Source organism: Oryzias latipes, chromosome 3 (assembly GCF_002234675.1).
Source record: "Oryzias latipes chromosome 3, ASM223467v1".
In the NCBI taxonomy this organism is placed as follows: domain Eukaryota; kingdom Metazoa; phylum Chordata; class Actinopteri; order Beloniformes; family Adrianichthyidae; genus Oryzias; species Oryzias latipes.
This window is the reverse complement of record NC_019861.2, coordinates 16,197,354-16,220,017: the sequence shown is the minus strand read 5'-3', so window position 1 is coordinate 16,220,017 and position 22,664 is coordinate 16,197,354.

Sequence of the window (22,664 nt, the reverse complement as noted above, 5' to 3'; positions counted from 1 at the left end):
AGGGGTCAACGTAAGAACTGTGACTTTTTTTGCAGTTATGCAACCTTAAGCGACCACCAGTGTGTGACTGTGTGTGTGAATGTGTGTGTGACTGGGTGAATGGGTCTGTGACTGTAAAGCGCTTTGTCCTTGTAGGAAGAAAGGCGCTATATAAGTATACGCCATTTACCATTTAAACTGTGATGGACCATGTCCCTACCCCTCTAACAGATTCCATGATAAAAAGAGAATCTGCATTAACAGTTTTCATTTGTAGTAGCACCTATTTATCGCACCTATTTAAAATCAAATACATCATTATTATTATTGTTAAAAGAAAGGCAGCAGCTAAATAGTTACTATATAATACATGTAGCTACATAGGATTGAACTAAGAATACAGACAAAACATTTGTTATGTTAAATAGCTTCCACAACTTTACACAAAAATTGTAGTTACTAATACTTTGACAAATGTATCTAATTATTAATGCTAGAGATGTAAAGATGACAATCGAAAGATGTTCCCTATTTTTTCATGATCTGTCATTTAACTTTGCTTATCATGGGTCAAGATGAATCTCATAAACCTAAAAAATCGATGTTCGGCATAACTTCTACAAGACACTATTTAATCAAACAATTTGGGTCAAATATAACCTGTGGTAGCTTTTTTATTGGCAATATCTACCTACAATTCTAGTAAAAAATTTACACAAATTTCACCACCTGGTACGGCTGGACTTTTCTTACAGTATCTCTTGTTTTTTTCGTTCTTTACAATACCCAGTTTTTGACAGCAACATTTCTGAAGCCAGTGACACAAACACTAAACATTAAATTGTCTAATTTGTCTGAAAGCAAGAGTTTAGAAGAATTTAGGACACTATTAATCTGAATGAAATGGGAAGTTGTAGTTACAGAAATGGTTGAGCGCCTTTAATTTGACAGATTGATGAAATTATTAATGTAATGTATCAAATCTTCCCAAAGGTTCAAGTGAATAATTTAATATTGACTAGCACATAATTGTCCATAAATCCTTTCTTCCCTCACTTTAATTATGAGTTTTTTCTCATTTGTCTCTGACTTGATGACTATGCAGCACACAAAAATACAACATATTCACTATTACTGTCTTTTTTAACCTTTTTTTTTGCATAACAAAATTGATATTCTTTATCCTAAAACAGGAAGAGTAAGGGCAAGTAAACATGTTGTACTTACTTTAGTCTGGACCTGTTTAGAAGAAAACAAAGCTGATGTCCCTGAAGGAAATTAGGAAACACACTCAAAACTCTTCGTCAAAAGCTCTTAGTCTTTAGTTTTATTAGCAGTCAGGCTTAAAAAAGCTCAGCAAACACTGACAGGCTTTTGTTAAATGAAGTGGAACTACTTTTTGTAAGTGAAATTCTTATTTGTAAACAACCAAAGATGTCCAGAGTTAGATTGGGTAAGCATAGCTTTAAACCTAAAAAATGTCTCAGTTTGGTTCAGTTCTTGTGAAGTCTTAAAGTTGTTTACATATAATGGAAAGATATGGATCCCTGACCACCTATTGATGGCCATCAATTCACTTTCTGTTTCAGGTCAAAACATGTTGTTTCTATCAGCTTGGAGTGCAGGTAGCATCTCTGTCACAGAGTGATATAGTGATATTTTAATTTATTTGAAAGTTCAGTTGTGTGTTGGCTAGCAAGACGGCTAAACACACCTTTTTGCTTTTCTCATAAAAATGTTCCTGTTTTTTATGCATGTTTACACCAAGCCTCTACCTTCTGTTCTCGACTTTGAGGTGAGCCAGGGAATGCTGCTGTTTCTCAAAAGACCACATTAAACTGGTGTCAAGAGAAAGCTATTTTCATTGAAATTCCGTGTTACAAAGTCAGATTTTATATCAAAAATGAACAACAGCCTGGTGTAAAAAACACTTTAATATTCATCGGATCTATTCTATTCTGCAAGAGAACCAGGATGGGTGGTAATTTTATGTCAATACCACACATTGTTTTTTTTTGTCAAGTGGATGGATCTAAACGAGTTTCAAACGGCCACCAAATTGGAGTTGTGGAACTAAGTTGAAAGAAAATTCTATCAATATTCCCTTCTCAATTTATGCTTCATTATGTTACTATGGCTAACACCAGTGAACAAAATAGTTTTTATTTTAAAGTCCCACTCCGATAATCTTTAGATCTATTGCAGGTGCGTTCCCAGTGGTCTTTTAAACATGATTCTGAAAATTATGAAGATTTTTGCAGACCAGCAGTAGTTCATTAGAAATATGCCTCTGAGTTATGGGCGGGAACGTTGCTAAGCCTGATCTCTTGTCCCCTCATCCCTGTTGTTTACATGCTCTCCTGCTAGCTTACAGCCCCTCACACCTCCAACCTAACATTACTGGTGCAGCAAAAATGACAAGCAATATTGGAACTATCCAGCTGTACAGTTTTGAGCCAGATGCCAGCATAGGTGAGGAAAGCAAAGATGTACATGGATGTACTTGTCTGCATGTGGATGCATCAGAATGGAACGAGGCAGAGAGCCTGTGCCCTGCCCATTGCATTTTCTATATCACAAATACAATCTGTTTCAAACTGGCTTTTTCCTCTGCTCATGATTCACAATTTGAATAAAGAAATACTCAGAAATGCAGTTTTAATTTTAATGTTCTTTATATTTCCTATATCATGACAAAAATGCTACAAGAACATGTTAAAAACACAACAAACATGATATTCTTTTGAGTGGGCCGTTAAAGTGTCAGCTGTCTTTTTTTACTATTTCCCCACTTGTATACATTTGTTTTGATTTGCAGTCCCTGGGTCAGATGTATTTTTTTGTTTCAAAATATTATCTTACAATGTCAATAAAAGTCTTGTCAAAGTTGCACAATTTTCTAGCTGTTTCTACACTGGAGAATATTACATTAGACTGCATTAGATTACAACACGCATACTCAACTATGGAAGTTATTTGCAGATAATTACCTCATGCAGACTTTGTAGTCTAATTGAGTGAGAGTGGATAATTTCTCATGGCACACTTGAAGCTGTCTGGGCCACTAGGGTTAAACTGCCTGCTAGGGTTTTTTTTAAAGGTCAATGCTTTTGTTAAATTTACTTTATCGCAAGGCTCATCATTTGACAGCGGTTGTGGTGTTTGATTCCCAAACCCCTGAATGTGTAGAAATGCCCTCAGCAAAGATAGGGAACTGATAGATTATATATAATAAATGAGCGCTATGACTTTTTGTGGTTCGTCGTATTGTTTAATGTTTCTAGCTTAAGTCAATGATACAGCAAACTAATTAGCTCCTATGCTGCATAGCTGTTCTGAGACTACTATTTTAGGGAAGGAAAATAGTTTGCATCTTTCCTTGAAACAACCTATGGGCAAAAGTAATGCTCATTCATCATTTGTAATGAATTGCTACCTGCTGGCTTCTTTACAATAGATTTGTCCACTGGATTCAGAACACAGTGTGATGTTTCTGGCCGTGTAGTATTTATAGCTGGCGTTCCCCCTTGACAGAGAAAGGTTGCTAAGATAGACAATGTAGTGAAGGGTTTACAGAAGCCCTATGAAAGGAATCAGGCAAGATCTATAAAGCCAGAACTCCCCAGCAAAGCATTAAAGTGTGTATGTGTGGTTGAGACACACAACAGGCACACACACAGGACCCATAAAGTATGTTATGTCTGCTCCTAAATCTAAATTTAGGTGTTCTTTTTGGTCATTGCCGAGAATTGTCTATCCACGGAGCCTCGCTTTATTCTTTCGAATAAATTTTTTAAGCAAGTATCTAACTTCTCATTAAAGTGTTTTAACTGTCTCCTCAATACGAGGTCCTCTCAACCTCTTTCCAATAATGGCTGTTCAGGGATGTGCATTACAGCCTCCTCCCTATCTGTTGTGTAAGGACTCTCAGAGGTATTGAAATGTGTGTCGGAGCCTTGTCCAGGGGCTGCTGATGAAAATGCATGAGCGTGGTTTTGCCCTTCACTTATCCAACTTAGTACATTACCTGTGTACTGAATCACAGGGGAACTAGAACTAGTGTTCATCAGTTTTGTATTTACTGGACCCACAAGAACAAAGTAGACTTTGTCCTCAATTCAACCACTTTCCTGGAAAAAAAGAGAAAATATATAAAAGCAAATCTATAAATGTTAGAGGCAAACACATTTAGTATTGTTTTATTTATTTATTATTTTTTTACAGCTATTAATCTATAGTCTTCATGGAAAAAAGAAAAACAAAATATATTTTATCTGCTGTTTTCCAGCTCCTAAAGCCCATTTCATCTTGCTTCCTCTTACCTCTGCAGGTCTTTAGGAGTGGAGACATCATTCTAGCACATTGTACCATCATGATAACGATGTCCAATTATCTTAAGTCCATTCGGGGGAATTAAATGGTGAAAGGGGAGAAAGATCAGCTTGTCCTCATGAGTGCAAAGCTGTCAAACCAGGGTGCTAAGCACACTTATGTCTTTGAAGTGAGTTCAAAAGACAAGAGCTGTGATTCAAAACTCTTTCCAGTCAACTCCTAATGCGCTCTGAAATTATGGCACCCTCACTTTTGGCATGACCTTTAGATGCAATGTCTCTTTCATTTGGGTGGTCTACTAATGGTACTTGGAGGAAAAGTTGTTATCACATAACCAAATGGTTCTGAGCACAGAAATACACATTTGTGAGGATTTTCGAAATGAAATACCTCTAATTGTCATTGGAGCATACACAATGAACACTTTATTAAGATGAGAACTAACATTTACATGTTAATCATAAAAAAAAAATCACTCTTATTTGTAAGTGTTAAAGTTAGGTTTAAATGAGAGATCTAAATGAAAAAAGAAAAAAAAGGAATCACTTGTGTTGAATAAAAAATCTAACCACAAAAAAGCAAAGAAAAACATAGTCAAAGCTAAACTGGAAGTCTTTTTTTCTGTTGTTTCGGACCATTTTATAATAAATTTTATCGGGTCTGCCTTGCTTGTCAAATCTAGAGGCTGCACCTGGCTCAAATTTATTTTGCTTTCAAATTAGTTTTTATTCAGAAGCCAAATTGTTGTCATAAAACTTTAGTAGAGATACGCTTTGTAGAATTACTCTTTGGTGTGGATCAACCAGACTAATGTGAAAGTGTCCTTAAAGGAGAAGTTGACAAACATGTACTAATTTATAAATGATGTCATTCTGACTTGTGTTGGCCCAAAATGCTTTTTTTTTTTAGTAAATAAAGTAAATAAACCTCAAAGGTGACTGCAAGCAGAATTAGTAAGACAATTAAAATATCACCCACAGTTGTTTAGGCTCATATTATTGATCTTTGCTTTATTAGTAAGTCAACAAAACATCTCCCTTAAACTATATGTCTTAATTAGAATTAATTATGTTTTTGTGCTGCCTCCCAGCAGCAAATTAATCTATTAAATTCATTTCTAAAGAAGAATCTAAAGTAGTAAGGATTCAAATTTTAGGCCTTTAGGATTTTTTGTTGTTGTTTTGTTATTTTCTTCCGGACATGCCCAGGCTCAAAGATTAACTTATTTACTTATTGCCATAAAATCACCGCATTGTGGTCATTAACTAATGAGGAAGATTATTAACTCAAAACAATAACAATGTCCTCCATAAAGGGAGCCTTCTGCTATGACTTCACAAAAGACATGCATTACACTAATCAGCACGCTTCTACTCAGAAATAAAACAGATGAGAAGGGACAAAAGGGGCTGCTGCAGACTGGGAAAACCTATTCAGGACATCACAACCACTTAATGAAGTATTTGGCTGCTAAACAATTAATACGAGCCTCCCCCTTTATTAATTATACAATAAAGACTCTGATTGCTTAATGTGGAAATAAAAGCAATTTTTGCAAGCTTAAAGATGTGCTACTTTTTTTGGCTCATTTATAAGACCTCTTCGATTAAGGGTACATTAATACTGCAGGCACAGTTGAAGGGCATTGCAAAGTACCCCCCCTAAATATTAAAGATGGCTGTCACTGAAAAATATGTTGTCAGCACGCTAAAGAATTAAGGCTATGTAAATTTCATCACATCTCCTCACTTAATGACAAAGCAGAGATCAAAATGTCACGGAGGACAAAAAAGCTTTCCGTATCTGACTCAAACAAAGTCAGACACAAGATGATTTTTTAATGAACGCCTGCATTTCCAGAGGAGCACACACACATGCACAAAAGTGACCTCACACATACACATGAATTTGGATTATACTGCCAGGTGAAATGGTAGGTTGGTACAAATGGATTAAAAAAAGTGACCTGTGATCAGTTTGAATCTGTTTGATCTACAACTTTGTACTTGTCTGTGGAAGGTATCTACAGGTACACTGTCCTAAAGTCTAAAGAACATATTCTCTATTTTTTGACCATAAGTTGCAGCAACAAAGACACATTAAAAAAGAAAAAAAAATCGTACCTATCGTACTTTTGGGAGAAATTTACTAAACAAAATACTTGACCAAACACATTGATGCTTATTTAGCTTCATGAAACATAGTAGGAATCTAGTACTTTAGCACAACATCTGAACAATTATGCAGATATTTATAGCACAAAGAACATGCTAATAAGTCAAACAAACTCTATATCAAGTCAAATCATTGAATCTGTTGCATTCTTCATCCTCCGTGTCACTTTGGAACAACTCCACCAAGCCTGGCGTAAGACTTAGCGGGACTTCTTCAGTGTTGCTGTCAGTAGGAAATATTGATACACATACATACAGCGCCCTCTAGCGGTTGTTGCTATTTAAAAAAACAACCAACAACATGTAATTTTCACCTTAGTATAAGTCGCATTCCGGACTAAACTATGCAAAAACTGTGACTTACACTCCAAAAATGAATCTATGCATGTATGTAATCTGTGACTTGACTGTTGAGTAAGGGGATGTACATTTATTTATGTCTGTGATAAACTGGAAAACTGTCTCGGCTGCTCCGATAGGCTCCTGCTCCCTTGAGACCCTGAACATAGTGTGCTAAATGGATAGATGAATATTATGCAGGGAGCCTGTGTATGTGAACAAGCCCATGCCTTATCTTGATTCTTACATCACATGCACACCTTTCTTATATCCTATGCAAATTTGCTCTCTTTTTGATTGAGTAAAGTATATTTTAACAGAAATCCTTGAATTAATGAAGTTTTCCTCAAAGAACCTTCAGCTTTCCCGTACTGACTTATTTATAGCCAACGTGAACCAGAACATGATGTGATCATCAAAGGCAATGAAGCTCTGAAAATCTATTAAGTAAATGTAGGAATACTGGTAGCTAGACCTGAGATGTGGCGGTGTCGCTTGCGAGTTTTGTAGAGGTTGGAACATAATTAGGAGAAAGTTAATCTTACACACCTACTATTATTTAATTATGTGCTGATTTCCAGGAAATAAGGCCTGAATGTGATAAACCAAAAGCTAATGTCATGTTAATTATGCTTCTAAATTGTTAGAAATCTATTATACATTGTAATAACATTTCAGTACAAAAGCTCTGGCAATTATTATGTTTCATCTTCATTTCATGAAGTTCTGGTCATGCCTATCTGTATACCTCCTTTTATGGAATATGAAATATTAAGTGTGGAATATAATTATGAGTTAAGATTTTTGAGAGCCCTGCAAATTGAAAAGTTAAGTTTCATCTTACATTAGGTTTTGAATTTCTGGATGTGGACTTCAAAAGGATTTGGACATCAAACGTATTTTTTAATTTTTGGATGCAAACTATTTTCAAGTTCTGCAAGACCTTTTCGTCTGAGATTCTAAAAGAAATGTACCCCACACAGCCCCTACATATAGTACACCACAGGACCCAATCAGACGCTAATGATTTATTGAATCTGAACATCGACCTTCATTTTTTAGTCTGTGCATAAAAAGGAAGATGTCTGTGGTTAATTCTTTATCTCATATGGACTTTTTTTTAAGATAATGCCTTTGTTTTCTCTTCTTTAAAAAATTCCAACTACTATTTTCACAGATGATGTTCCAAACCCAATGCAATTTTTGAAAAAAAATTAAATCATAAAATCATCATGAAACCAAGAATGTGTTTATGTCATGTTCTGCTGTGCTACCAGACCTGCAGCACCTGTTGTCACTCAAATCAGCCTCATTACACTCATCTGCTCCAAGCTGCATGTGTTCCTCTGCTCCTCTGCTAGTTCATTGGAGCTTGGTGTTCATGTTTAAGCTTGTTGAGTTCATGTTCTGTTGCTGATCTTTCTTCTGTTATTGGATCTAGCACTATGGATTTACATAAATACTGACCTTCGTTTTCCATAATGGATTACCCCTTTTGGATTGTTTGCTGGATTTATCTCTCACCACCACCCTGATCATCACAGCTCCTCATCTTTCCTCGTTTTCTCAGTAGACTCATCGATAACCTCCTGAGCATATCAGAGACTAACATCACTGCTTCTTCCACATCATCTGAAATTCTACAATAAAAGTGTTTAACTGATTGTGAATCTCTGCGTTCCTTGCTGTGTCTTCCTTCAATCATTAGTTTATTCCTTTATTTATTATTTGCAATATTAATGAACTTAAATGGCTCTGTGGAACACTTATAATGTTTTTGGTGATTTTGTTTTTTTCATCCTTGACCTTCTACACATAAAGTAAAAACATGATGAGCTTTCTAACTCTGTAAGGACTCACAGAACAATAAAAAAAATCTGCTGGAAAACAAAAGGTGATAAAGTTTGTTAAAATGCTAAGATGTCTTTGAAACATCGAGCAAGGCTGCATGTGTCAGAATTTGTAAAATATAAAAACTGTTTTTTGTAGTAACAAATCTATTGTTTTTTTCACAGGACTTTATTAAAAATTAAAAGTCTTAGAAAAAAATTGAAGAAGCACAGATATTTTCTGAAATAAATACCTATCTTTTGTTTGCAGAAAATAAAATGATAGCGTTTAAAGAAAAGCATTGCCGCTGAAGCATTAAATTATAGCTTGGCAGAAAATAGATAATAGTATTGTGAGTTCAGTGGTTACAATGAAGATGAAAACACAATGGGAATCAGCTTGTTGGTATAATGCAATCAAGTTCAGCGTTAATTATTTTCAGGAAATAAAATCTCCCCCAAACTCCTCTGCTAGGGTTATGTTTGCTACAGCGTATCCTCTCTTTAATATGTGCCCCAGTTTATGAGCAATAAATAAGAGGTAGTTCAGAAACAGTCTCAAATATAGTGGTTAAAAGTGTCAGTGTGTATGGATCAAAATGATTAAACCCCAAAGAAAAGCAACAAATGCATTAAAACATTTAGCAAATATATAAAAAAGAATACATTTATATCTTCACAAAATGGTGGAACCTTTGTTGTTTCCTGAACAAATTTCAGGAGTTGGGTGTTTTGTACTTTTAAGGCACCACAGGGCTGCTGTCATTAGCCGTGGTGAGGGGACCCTCCATCAGAAGGCCAGAAGATGGGGTCAGGCAGGATGCAGAGACTTACTGAGTCTCCTGCAGGTGGAACAAATACACTCATACACAGAACTCCAAACACTCTGCAAGAACGGTGCCAGACACATCAGGGCCGTAACAATTGTAAAAATCTTTAACTCTTGTGTTATTTGTTTCTATTGTTGAACTTTTTTGTGATTCCATAATACACGGCACTTGAACCCTAAGCAGGGGCTGAAGGTTACATTTATCCCTTGAGTTACCCCTTGTGAAAGAATAGAAACAGAAAAAACATCTGCATCTAAAAGGGTGTAAGACTGTGTGTTATAAATGTGTTAAACACAAATTGAAAGTGACTAATGATTTCTTGGAAAGCTGTGTCTTTGTGGAAAAGTAAAAATTGTACACTTGTTCTGACAACATTTTTAAGTGTTATTTTGGTTTCAAATCAAGTTTCTAAATGCTTTGCAATGAGATCAATTCAAATGTTTCATTCATCTCTGTGAGTCAATTAACAATTACTGAGTCGGTACATAATGATGGACTCTGGTATCAAAGGTAATAGTTCTTTTTTGGACCTCTAATTAAAGGCACTGTTTGTTTTGCTATGGTGCTCCACACATTTAGCAAGATATTTGATTTCTAAACTAACTCCAGAGGTTTCAGATTCCTTTTTCTCAGTTATATGAGTTGTGTATTCAAATTGGTCTAGGCTTTCTTCAAAATCTTTAGAGAACGTTTCTCCATTTGTGTCAAAACGTACAGTGATTTTGCTCTCTGTTGAGTGCTTTAAGGTTATTATGCAAATGAGTTTTCCTGCTTCCTCTTTTTGCATTATTCCTCGTCTCAGATAAGAAAAGAGACAAATTTGAGAGCATAAACGCCACAGCTGTCAAATAAATGTTTGTATCTATGACAATGACAAATTAGTGACATCAGTTTATGAGCCATATGTGGATGTGTATCAATTTTATGTTATCTCCCTCAGTAAAGAGCTGAGATGGATTTTATTTTATTTTTCTAAGGAAGAGGACAATGGTGATAGAGTAGGAATAATAGTTTCCAGATTGCAAAAGGTGTAACAATCCAAGTTGTTTTAAATGTATCACCCTTTTCTTCTTTGTCTTTCGGCTCCTCGCTTTAGGGATCTCCACAGTGAATCATCTGCCTCCATCTAACCTGATTCCTGTCTAACCTGATCTGTCAGTCTGTCCATCACCACAGCAAAGAAGAAGGGGGTCAAAGGCAATCCTGGGTGCTGTCCCACCTTCTTCCTTGTAATCCTCTGTCACACCACAGTTTTACAGCTCTCATACATGTCCTGCACAACTCCAACATAATTCTCTGCCACTCCAGATTTCCTCATACAAAACCACACCTCCTCTTTTGGTACTCATTCCTGACCTTTCTTAGATCTACAAAGACGCAATACAGTTCCTTCCTGCATTTTCAACCCTCTCTTTATAGTGGTTAGGGAAAATGTTTTTATATTTAATCCATTTAAAGCAATTTCCACAAAATATCCTACTGTACGTTCCAACTTAAAACCTTATAAAGGCACATTGGTACCGGCATCATCCTTCTGGATTAGCTATTGCAATCAATTTGGAGGTCACAGGAGGGTTGCAAACCAGCTGTTTCATATGTTTATTGGAACACTCTTCATCTACATAAATATTCCTAAAGGTGCTGCTAAATTTTTAAAAGGGTTTAAACCAGAGATGCTTTTGCCTTTTCTTACTCCATTCTATCTCTTCATTTTTCAATTTGTACCTTTTTTCCTGACAGCTTCGTAACAATTACCACTGATTCTTCTTCTTCAATGCTCTCCTTGTATCCAGGTTTTGGTATCAATCTAGAGTCTGCACAGCTCAGTAACTGTGAAATATTACCAGCCAACATTATCTGCATTCAGACCTGCACTCTTCACCTGCATGCAGTTTTTCCCCAGTGTACTTGTGCCTCCTTTTCTCAAAGCAGCTGCTGATGTTCTTCCATTTGGCCCTGTTATTCATTAACATGCAAGGAGCTCTGTGCCTGGATAATCAATTTCATAAAAGATCCAATTAAACTAATTTAAAAGGTCATCATTTTATTTAGGGACAATCGTATACAAGAAGGGAAATATTTTTGATATTCTACCGTTGCAGTTTTTTTTTTTTTTTTACATTTATAGTGAAGTCATGTTCTACTTTTTCACAGAAAGAACAACCAAGACTGACTTCTGAAAAATGAAATGTCAAAAAACACCAGCAAAAACAAAGGATCTGTAAGTCATAGCCAGTTCAAGATAAAGATTTGGATTAACTCTTAAATTCTTAGTATTTGTTTGCTCAGCAGTTGAACTGGCAGGCTTGTGTCGACATCAGTCAGCTGAAAGGACACTGAAGCATCATCATCTTTAGTAGCTGTCCCGGTTCCAGAATGAATAAAGAGAGAAATATGCAGCAAAATTAGAGTGATAAAACATTATTTTAAACTCTTCTTACATCACATAACATGAAAACAAACATTTGCTTATTTGATGTTGTGTTGTCTACCACAGAGGCAGCAAAAAGGCTGTTAACAGAGATTTAGAGCAATAAAATGTTCATCTGTTCCTGTTTCACTGGCTTTATGTTCTAAAGCACAAATGAAAACATCCTGACGCACACACAATAATAAAACCGATTTTGAGATTGTGGAGCTAAAGTACATTTCCCCCTTTTACTGTCTGAGCCAGCTGCTTTCACCAGTGCAGCAGTGCCAGTGAGGACTGTCTGGGACTTAAATTGCCCGACATAATGTGTCAGCTCCTTGAAAAAGTTCTGCTCGCTGTTGGCCGAAATGTGCTATAAGATCCTCGGTTTTGGTTTTTGGGGTCATTAAGGCCTCCATTATGAAAGGCACGGTCTAATGTGATTGTTGAGGGCACGACAGCTGCTCATTTATTGTTTGATGTGTGCCAAGCTAGCCACCAGGCATGCATTATGCAAATGTATTTCATGCTTAAGCTATCAAGTAAAGTAGGAAAAGTAGAAGCCATGTTGGTCAAATGACAAAATCAGACCCTTTAGTGGGTCCAGGGCTTTGTAATTGCAGATCCTTCACACGCACCAAATCTTCTCAGTTGTCAGACAGTAAAAGAATAGGCATACTGTGTAACCTTTCTATTGTAAGTAGAGAGGCTCTTCCAGTTCTTTTGCAGGTGCTGATGCCAAATGGTATATTGTGACCCAGAGAAATACCCAGTATGAAACATTGCAACAGAAAAGATAAAAGGTCTAAAGGTGATTAAACTCGAAGGTAATTCAAATTTTCCATTTATGCGTTTTGAAGCCTATTATTATTATTTATTTTATTGTTTTGCAGATGTGTCCTATGAGACTTCTCTTTGTATGATTTGCCCACAAAATTGCAATTCAACAAAGTTCAAGCAATATCAAACTGAGGTCAAATCTTTTGTAAACATTCAGCCATGAGTTATTTGGCACATTTTTTGGCTCTCATGGTTCAATGCAAAGATAAGTGTTAAAAAACGGGTTAGTTATAAATGAATAAAGGAACTTCATCATTTGTAATTTGCTCAATAGTTTCTGTTGCAGTTCTATTGGAAACCAGTAGACTTCAATGGGGAACACAGTGTATTATCACCACGGTTTCACCTTTTGCCACTTTCACATAATAGTGTAATCTGTCCAGAGGAGCAGAAAGTAATACGGCCACATATCTCAGTAGGTTTCAAAATACTGTTCCTCTGAAATCCCCAAATTGGACTGATTTCATGGCGCATCACCCCAGATATGCCAATGGAGCGTGAAATTGAGTCACTCAATGTGAAAAAAATGAATCAGAGAGAAAAAAAAAAAAAAAAAACTTTTCTCTGCTGAGAAGAGTATGGAATTTTTTTTTGTTTTGGTAACGGTTTGGTCTTTTGTTCCCAAAGAAAACAACAAAAAGTCATGCTTTACATTTTTACATGAAGTGACTGACAGTATGATAAAATCAGCTAATACATGAAATGAGCATTGAGGGGAAAGATGTGTCAAAGTTAAGCAACACATTTGACAGTAAAGGTGTTAATGCATGGCATTTTCATTGTTTTCTTCTGTGTGTGCGTAACTCCCATGAGTATTGTGCTTCCCAACGGGAATAGTTTTTCAGCATAGCATAAACTTTGATATTCACCTACTTGTTAAGCCGAATGTGAGCTCTCTCCTCCTGTTACACTATCTACATTCAGCCAAATGCATTTGAGTTTGAGCTTGTACAAACACTATTTCTTTAACTCAGATAGTAGTTGAGCTTACGGTCCTTGTTTTGATTCTTATATAATGACTAACTAATGTTCTAATAACACATTTTTAAATATTTTTTGACAAAAACACTTGTGAAGAAAGTAGTTTTTAAAATATGACACCCAACATGCCACATATGACGTTTTTATTCAATAATATATCAATTTCATGTTTAAATCAATATTTTATTTAATATTTAAGGGGTGAACAAATTCTATAACAGGACTATTTTTAGAGACCTGTTCACTTTTGTTTCCAGTTTTTTGAAAATCATCTAAAATATTTATATTGATTAAATTCACAAACTTTGCTTTTACATCATGTTTTTTTAAACAGCTGGCAGTTTTTCTAGCTGTCATGGAATTAAGGGCAGACAGGGTCACACTGGACAGGTCACCAGTAGCTACGGGCCAAGCATTTACACGAACTCCCAATGCTAATTCAAAATCCAGAGCAAACAAAGAAAAAACATTCTGAAGATGAACATGCAAACTCTTTTGTTAAAATCTCAATTAGCACTTTCTAACTATGAAGATATAACTAAAATGACCAATAGCATTATAGTTTCATACAACAATCTTTACACACAGTTTGAAAAGCCCCAAGACTACAAAAGCTTATCAGCTAATCTCAGTGACATGAAATAATGTAATGTGTGCTAGTTTGTCTCTGTGTGGCCTACTGATGGCCTGGCGAACTGTCCAATTAGTGCCCCGCCCTCGCCAACCGTAGCTGGGATGGACGCCAGTAACCCCGTGACCCCAAAAGTGATCAAGCTGTCTTGTAAAGTGATTGGATGGATGACTAGATTGGTATTTTAGGGGTTCTGAATTTGAAATTGAAATGACAAAATCAACAGCATTGAGTTTCTAAAAATCTATTCATTGAAGCTGAAGGTCTTTTTTTTTTTTTTTTTGGTTCTGTCTTCACTAACCAAAAGACAGCTTGAGTTATTCAAAGTCTGAATAAAGATTTATATGTCCTTATGTGTTAAAAGCATTTCATCTGATTTTACAGCATCAGCTAAAGCTGTCTTGGTCGTGTTTTTTTCCCCCATTTTTTTAGAACATCACCATATTTATTTTCTTCCTCTTCACTAGAACATGAACACCTTCATCAATTGACAGCTTCCATCATTGTTACGCTACTTTGAGCACCGACTGTTATTTTCAATAATGTTTAACTTTTTTCAAGAGCTAAATTGATCTAATTTTTCTGACATTTTTCTGTTTTCAAACGTCTTTCATCAGTCATCTATAAATTTGGTTGTGCAGTCTGAGCTTCTCTTTTACTCGCTGCTTAGGAGGGGCTCAGACTTTTCAAGGTGACAGGCACCATGCGGGCTGCTGATGCTCAGAATTGGTGGGTTGCAGGCAGGTAATGGTTCCATACCATTTCAACGCCTGCATGCTATATGTGGCAGTTGCACAGTGGAGGCTCTCTCTCTCCCTGTTTTTTCATCTGTCTTTCTCTTTTCCTTCTGATGAGCACACAGGCTGGTATGAAAATCTAATATTTCCCCTATTTTGCATTTCTGAAGCACAATGCAAGGTTTCAGAAAACAGTGAATGAGAGCTGTGCACTCTCCCAGATGTGCACAATCAACCTGCCAATCAACCCACTGATCACCCCCCTGCTTTTTTCCTCTGGTATAGGCAGGTTTATATTTTCTCCATGGATTTGAAATACTGTTTTGAGCCACATGATAAATTCACTAGTCTCTACAGCAAGCAAAGTCTTTAGTCAGAAGGTTGTGTCAGTGATTCCAAACTTCTGCTGTCCACATATCCAACTGTTAGAGGTTGGAATTAAGGTAAGCAAAATAAAAACTAAAAAGTATGGACTTACAGTTTGAAATATAAATGCTTCTTTCACAAATACCATACCAGTTTTTGGCAGTTCCTTATATTTCTAAGAATGACTCAATTTATCATACAAGCTGCCATAATCAATCAAGTCAAGGACTGCACTTTGGTCAAGCAGCAATGACGCCGAGCACTCAAAGCAATCTCCATTCATCAGAAGTAACCTTGCCTTAGCCATCCCCAATACCACTTTTTAGGCATGCCACATCCAATACATTTTAAATGTAACATTAGTTATGAAAGAGGCCTAATCTGGACAACTCATCGCTGTTCATGGAGTAGAGGTTGGCAGTGCCATTATATAGACATTTCTTGAATTTTATATGCCAGAGAAAAAATATTCAGTATGCTAATCCAAGGGCGAACATCTACAGCCTGAACAATAACTGTTTTATAAGAAATCTGTACTACAGAAGAGAGTCTGATGTTGCAAAACAAAATGGAAAGCTGTAAAAAGAGATGGATTGTTTGTACCACTTAATACTTTCATCTTGAAAGTGAAATCTTTTCCGAAATAAATTTTCAAAAAACAATTCCTGATGTTAATTTAAAGTCTTCAAATTATAGAGAGGTGTGAAAAGTTAGTCTTTTCAAACATATTTTTTTACATCGTTGAAATATTTTGATTATTTCTGATGTTTTAATTATATTTATCTTTGCCATTTACAAAAAAGGTGCCCTGACATACTGTAGCTCAGCCCTGTGAATCAGCTTAGTGAGATCAGTGAGGTTCCACCCAGTCTAGTTAATGTTTCTCAAGCATTTTTTTTTTAAGATCAGTGAAGGGGAATAAAGAGCTGACAGAGGGGCAAGAAACAAGTTTTATAAATGGGGCTTTTGTCAACAGCTCACACACAGTCCATACTGAGGAAAGTGAACATTTATAGAGGATTCTCCACGGTGACAAAGCTGCGTTGCAGATTTTCACCAGATATTTATAGCACATCCAGATTGACAGTCAAATGAGTAATGTTGAAAGCAATTTATCAATTTTTACCACATAAAGAACTAAAAAGAAAATCAGAGTCTTGTTGGAAGTTCTAACTTGACTTCAGTCATCTGTTTGTCAGAAAAATGCTCACATTTCTAATTTTCTAAAAGGCTTCGATATATCACTGCTGAGGGTACAAGGAAGCACAAATTGCAGGAAACCAGGCTTGATGGCAGGAACTTAAAATCTCTGATAAATAAACTCAAATAACAAAAAAGCTATGAACAAAAAGAGTATGATTAGTTTAAAAGTGGGTAATCAACAACTTGGACCTGGTGTGACTGTGACAGGGCGAGGAAAATACATATCCTGAAACCAGTACATGACAAGAACCAAGAAAACACAACTGAAAACAAGCCAACCTAAAGGGGACAATCCTGACAGAGGGAACAGGACTGACATTAAATAAAGAGCTGCAGTACAAGAGTTTGCATTGAGCTAAAAATCCAGTGTGGGTCCTTAGGCAAGACCCTTCATGCTGCTGCCTATCTGGGTCTCTCTGCGTCGTGAAAATACAGGGTTGTGTCAGGAAGGGCATCAGGTGTAAAAACTCTCTACCAAACCACATGTGTGAATCAGTGTTGAATCGCTGTGGCGACCCCTTACGGGATAAGCTGAAAGGTAAACAACAACTTGTTATTATGACATATTGTGTTCAATATACATGTGAAATTACCTATTTCGTGTGAGGCACATTGGCTTTTGAAAACAACAAGATTCCAACTGTTTAATCAATTTAAAACCAAATATAAAGTGTTTTAAATCACTTTGACTCTTAACATTTTACTCTTTCCTCCCACAAATAAAATATAAAACATTTTTTATGTGCACGCCTATTAGGCCTTGTCTACACAGAGACTACAGAGATTAGGGTTTCCAAAGTCAAAACATAGTTTGGAAAGAAACTAAACTATTTACTGTTTTAACTCCACATAGAGGGAGGTTTATTTATGTATCTATTTAAAGCAGTGGTGTAAAACTCATTTTAACCGAGGGCCACATCAGCATAGTGGCTGTCCTCAAAGGGCCAGATATAACTTATACATGTAACTAAATGTAATGAAAAAAAAATGTAACCACTCATTAATGTTAAATAACTCATTATTTATTTATTATAATATTTTAAAGTGACAATTACAGTTGCATAGATACATATGTTTGCTTGTTACTTTAGCATAAATCCTTTTACATTTGATTCTGTCAGGTTAGGTTATATGGACAGTGTTTAAGTCCTAATGTATAGTTGCCCAATCCGATATTTCAAGTCCAATTCCCCCTAGATATGAATAAATACACAACAATTTTTATTCTAAGAAATTAAAAACTTTTATGCTCTCGCGGGTAGAGCTGTGACGTGTTGGATTTTTTATCACGCGGTGATGAACCACCAGGGGGCGCGGTGTCGCGGATAACCACAGCCCCCCCCCCCCCAAAAAAAAAAAAAAAAAAACAAAAAAACAAAACAAAACAAAACAAAACAAAAAAACAAACAAAAAAACACAAAATCCCCCGGCGACCACATCAGAAATAAATGCAATTACAACGTAGTGTTCTTTATTAACAAATAAAAGTAACAACTAACTATTACCTATCTAACTAATGAACTAACTATATAGGTGTTGTAGAATGACTGTGACTGTGTGAGCGCGCTGCATCGTGTGTAGGACTGGGAGGAGGGAGCGCACACACGTGTGTTGGGGTGCTTCTTGATTATTCTGCAGTGGACCGCTCTGGAGCTGCACGTGAGTTTCACTTGTGCTCTCTGGTACAGACATCTTCTCAGAATATTATTTATTGCCCCGTAATAAACAGACTGCAGACGCGTTGTCACCTTTACGGTAGCCATGAAGCCTGAAGAACGCGGGGCAGGAGGCTCCACCTTTGTTTATACAGACACGTAACGTTGCGTTGCACAAAATAGTTCCCAAACAAAACATGTCGTGATATTCATTGAAATCTAACAGTGCGCGCTCATGTTTGGTGTTACAGAGTGACTGAGAACAGTAATAAACTCCCCCAACGCAAAATCCTCTGGCGGGCAGCCGTGTCGCGCACTTAAGAACGCACGCAGCTTGTAATGGAAATGAATACAAATTGAAATTAATAATTAGAACGCAGTAAATTTGTTGTATTTCCTCACGAGAGGGAAACTTCTGTTGTAGAATGAAGATGTGTGCTTCTGAAAGCCACGCCTGTGTGTGTAAAGGGAGCCGCGCGCCTCGTGCAGCAGAGGCAGTGAGAGCGCACGCCGACAGAGACAGTGACAGGCGCGGTGGGAGAGAAGGAGAGAACAGTCTGAAAGAAAGAAGGAAAGTCTGAACACAGGACTAGCAGAAAAAGTAAATTATCAGCAAAGAGGAACGTGTTTAATGTGTTTATTATAGTTCCAATCACGCACCATATGCTGAACTTTCAACAAAAAAAAAAAAAAAAAAAAGTGTGGTGATGAGGTCATCATCACAGCCCTACTCGCGGGCCACATAAAATGGCATGACGGGCCACATTTGGACCGCGGGCCTTGAGTTTGGCACATGTGATTTAAAGGGTTAAAATCAATGTATGTATTTAAAATGTTAATTATTTACTCTGGTTCCCTTTTCTCTCTCACATACTACAAACAACACTATTCAAAGTTGTCATAAAAATGAAAATGTTTAAACTTTACAAGTCCATTTTTGCGATAGAATGGTTGTTTTTCGGCATGTGTTGAAGCTTTGAAATTGTCAGTAAAGGCAAACATGGCTCCTTACAAATGAAGAAACATTTATACTTCACGAATGTCACTTGAATTTGAATATAAGCCTTTTGGCTTTGTAAATGCAAGCTCCTCTGTCTCTGATATGTTCCACATTGCTTTAGAAATCCTTTTTTACACTACAAGGCAAATGTCACTGCCACACATGCTAGATTGAAGATTAGTTTTCAATAAGGATGAATGTGTTTTGGATTATATAAGCAGAAATTGTGTTTTTATCTAGGTGGGCATGAAAAGCATTTTACGATGTTTCAACCTGACTTTTAACACTACACAGTTTGCTCACTGTTAAATAATAATTGCTGTTGAAAGTTCAGCTTCAAGGCTGAGTAAAATGATTTTTATTTTTGTGATATAACTGACATGACTTTTTCATTGCTTGTGTGCCGTTGTTGTCTTTCGTTGATGAAGCCACTTCAAAGTTCATGCTGCTCCTTCAGTTTTTTTAGACTGACAAGAAAAACCTTGAAAAAGATGATAGAATTAAATAAATACACCTTGTATTTATAGAAGTTTGTGTGGCAACTGTCAGTGCATTACTTGTACCAGTTCACGCAACCCTTTCAATATAATCTTAATATCTGAGACATGGATATACCATAATGAGGGTTAGACGAACATGAACTATTATGTGCAAACAGATAAAATACAGCAGCACTGATAGGTCTGAACTACAAAAACAGTGTGGGGATAAAACATGTCAGCTGAGATTGATAACTTACTTAAATGTCTCACAACATAGTAGAATAAAATCAAACTTAAAATGAGAAAAGTATTTCCAAGCTGTAGATTTAAAATACCAGACTCATGCATGACCACGTGTATACAACTGGATGAAAGAGAATTTTGGAAATGGACAGCATAAAGCAATTCTCATTGTATTTGTCAGACATGGCATTAAGCTAGGGGGAAAAAAAACTGAGTCCTGGTCCAAAGTCCCACAAATTTCCCTTTCAATAAATGGTTTTGTTCTTACTTGTTTTCAATCGTGCATCTAACAAAATTAGCAAAATTTTAATTAATAAGCGATTTATGCATTTATGTTGTAATACAGGAAATCCACCAATCAGCACAAGATGGACAGACATAAGATCCAATCAACACAGAGACAGTTATCAATAACACATACAGATGTTTTTACACTCAGTTTTGAAATCACTTAAAATGTAAACTTTTGATTTGTCTGGCCGACTTTCTGTGATTTTGTAAGTCAAACATTGTGACTTTGACAGTATTGGAAAATAATCCCTGGTGGAGCCTTTGAGTTTGTAATAATCCCCCTTTTGTTTGAAGAACAGGACTAATTTTTTTTTTTTTACATCCACTTTGGAGATACAAGGTAATAGATTTTCTGCCAATAATACCCTGAGTCATGGAGAATCCAGATGAAGAAAAGAAAAAGCACGTAATGTACACTAAAATGTTAAATCGTGATAAATATAGAACCATTGACAAATGTGTTATTAACTATATATAATGTGTTAATGCTGAAAAATTCTGAAACAAAGACAGATTACACAACCAGACATAAGACTAAGACAGACAAAAATGAAGTAAATGGGGCGGCCTCTGTGTAGAGAGGTATAGTGATCGACCTCTGAGAGGAAGATCGCTGATTCGATGCCTGTTTGTGCGTTGAAGTGTCTCTGGGCGACACTGAACCCCATATTGCGCCTGGTGGTTATAGGTTGGTGTCTCCATCCCTGTGTGAATGTGTTAGTGCATGAGTGACTGTACAGCGGTTTGGGCCATTGGAAGGTAGAAAAAAGTGTCTTAAAAGTACACGCCATTAACCATTCACTAATGTGTGTTAACAATGCTATAAAAATTAAAACAAACAAAAGACAATCAGTGGATGTCAAAAGGATTGCCATTGGCCTATAAAAAGAAAATACATGATAAATTGAACTTCTAATGCATAAAAAAGAGGCACAGCATGAACAAGAAAAGTGCAAATATATTTTACTTAATGAAAACTTGTGAGAAAGATTACTATCCTATGTAATAATAAAAAAAGACATGAGTATGTGGACCATTTCTAACAATGTTAGAAGAAGTAACTCAAAACAATTCAACTAGATTTATTTATTTGTTGAAAATGAATGGTGTGGCTGATAAATTATATTATTATTGCAAACATTAAACCAAACTTTGCATCAGGTTTCCAAGATTAAAAAAAGAGTAACCAAATAGAACAATATACTGCCATAGAGGTTTTTTTTTAAACAAGTAGAATGAAAGAAATTTGAATAGTAATTTTTAAAAATGTAAAAAAAAAAGCCATTCACTGAACAACAATTGTATGAGAATAGTTAAAATTGTTATTTGTGGGATTCGTGTTATTCTAGCTGTATAAAACTAGAGAACATCACAACTTTGTTACCTAAATTTGTTTTTTATTTCTTCCAAAAAATTCATTACGACCTTTTTAGAAATTAAAAGGCATAATTGTCATCTATTTTACAGTGAGTATGAATCTAGACAACCTAAAAGTGAAAGAAATATCAAGTATCGATGCAGAAAAAAAGTGCTGTAGGGCCACTCATTGATCAAAAAGTTAATATTTAGTAATGGCACCCAATTAAGCTAAATTTCAAATGTTGAAACCATTGGTGACTCCAAATTTTTCTTATTCTCAGACTTAAGCATAGAACTGAGGCCATTGAAGAAGGTTTAAAAAAATAGACCAAAAATAAATACATAGGAGTGGTAATAGTAGCTTTGTTTTAAAGGATTTGCACGTGGTGTGATTATTTCATCACTTTTAGTGTCAAATCACTAAAACGCTTCTCTAGTTTTAATGGGAAACTGCCTGTTCTTTTAGGAATCAAACAGGTTTGCCTTAGGTAAATCCAAATGTTTAGTCGTCTTTGCTGGTTTTACCTGCTAAAACTATATTTAAGGATATTTACAGATAATCAAAAGGACACTTTGTTACAGGATAATACATTTACAAATTCAAACAAAACAAAACAGAAATGTTTTGTTTTTCAGGAACAGCTAAAGTTAATATCATGAACATTTAAAAGCTGAGCTCTAAAACACATAAGCCACAAGTGTGACAACATCATTTTGTTGCAAATGTATAGCAATACTTTGACCTTTTATCATCAGTCATTAACCTCAAAATTTTTTGAAAGCCCTATCAGATGAGTGGAGCTCTTATCTGCATGGCTCCGTTGATTGCTGAATCCTCCTACAGAGGTGTATGTTGGACAGCACTCAAAACAGAAGGATGTGCTTGTACCGACAACACCCTTAACAGCGTGTCATTTCTGAAGTGCTTATTGTTATCAGTTCTCCTGGTTTACCTAATAGCTCCCGTTGATTTCTTTGTGCTG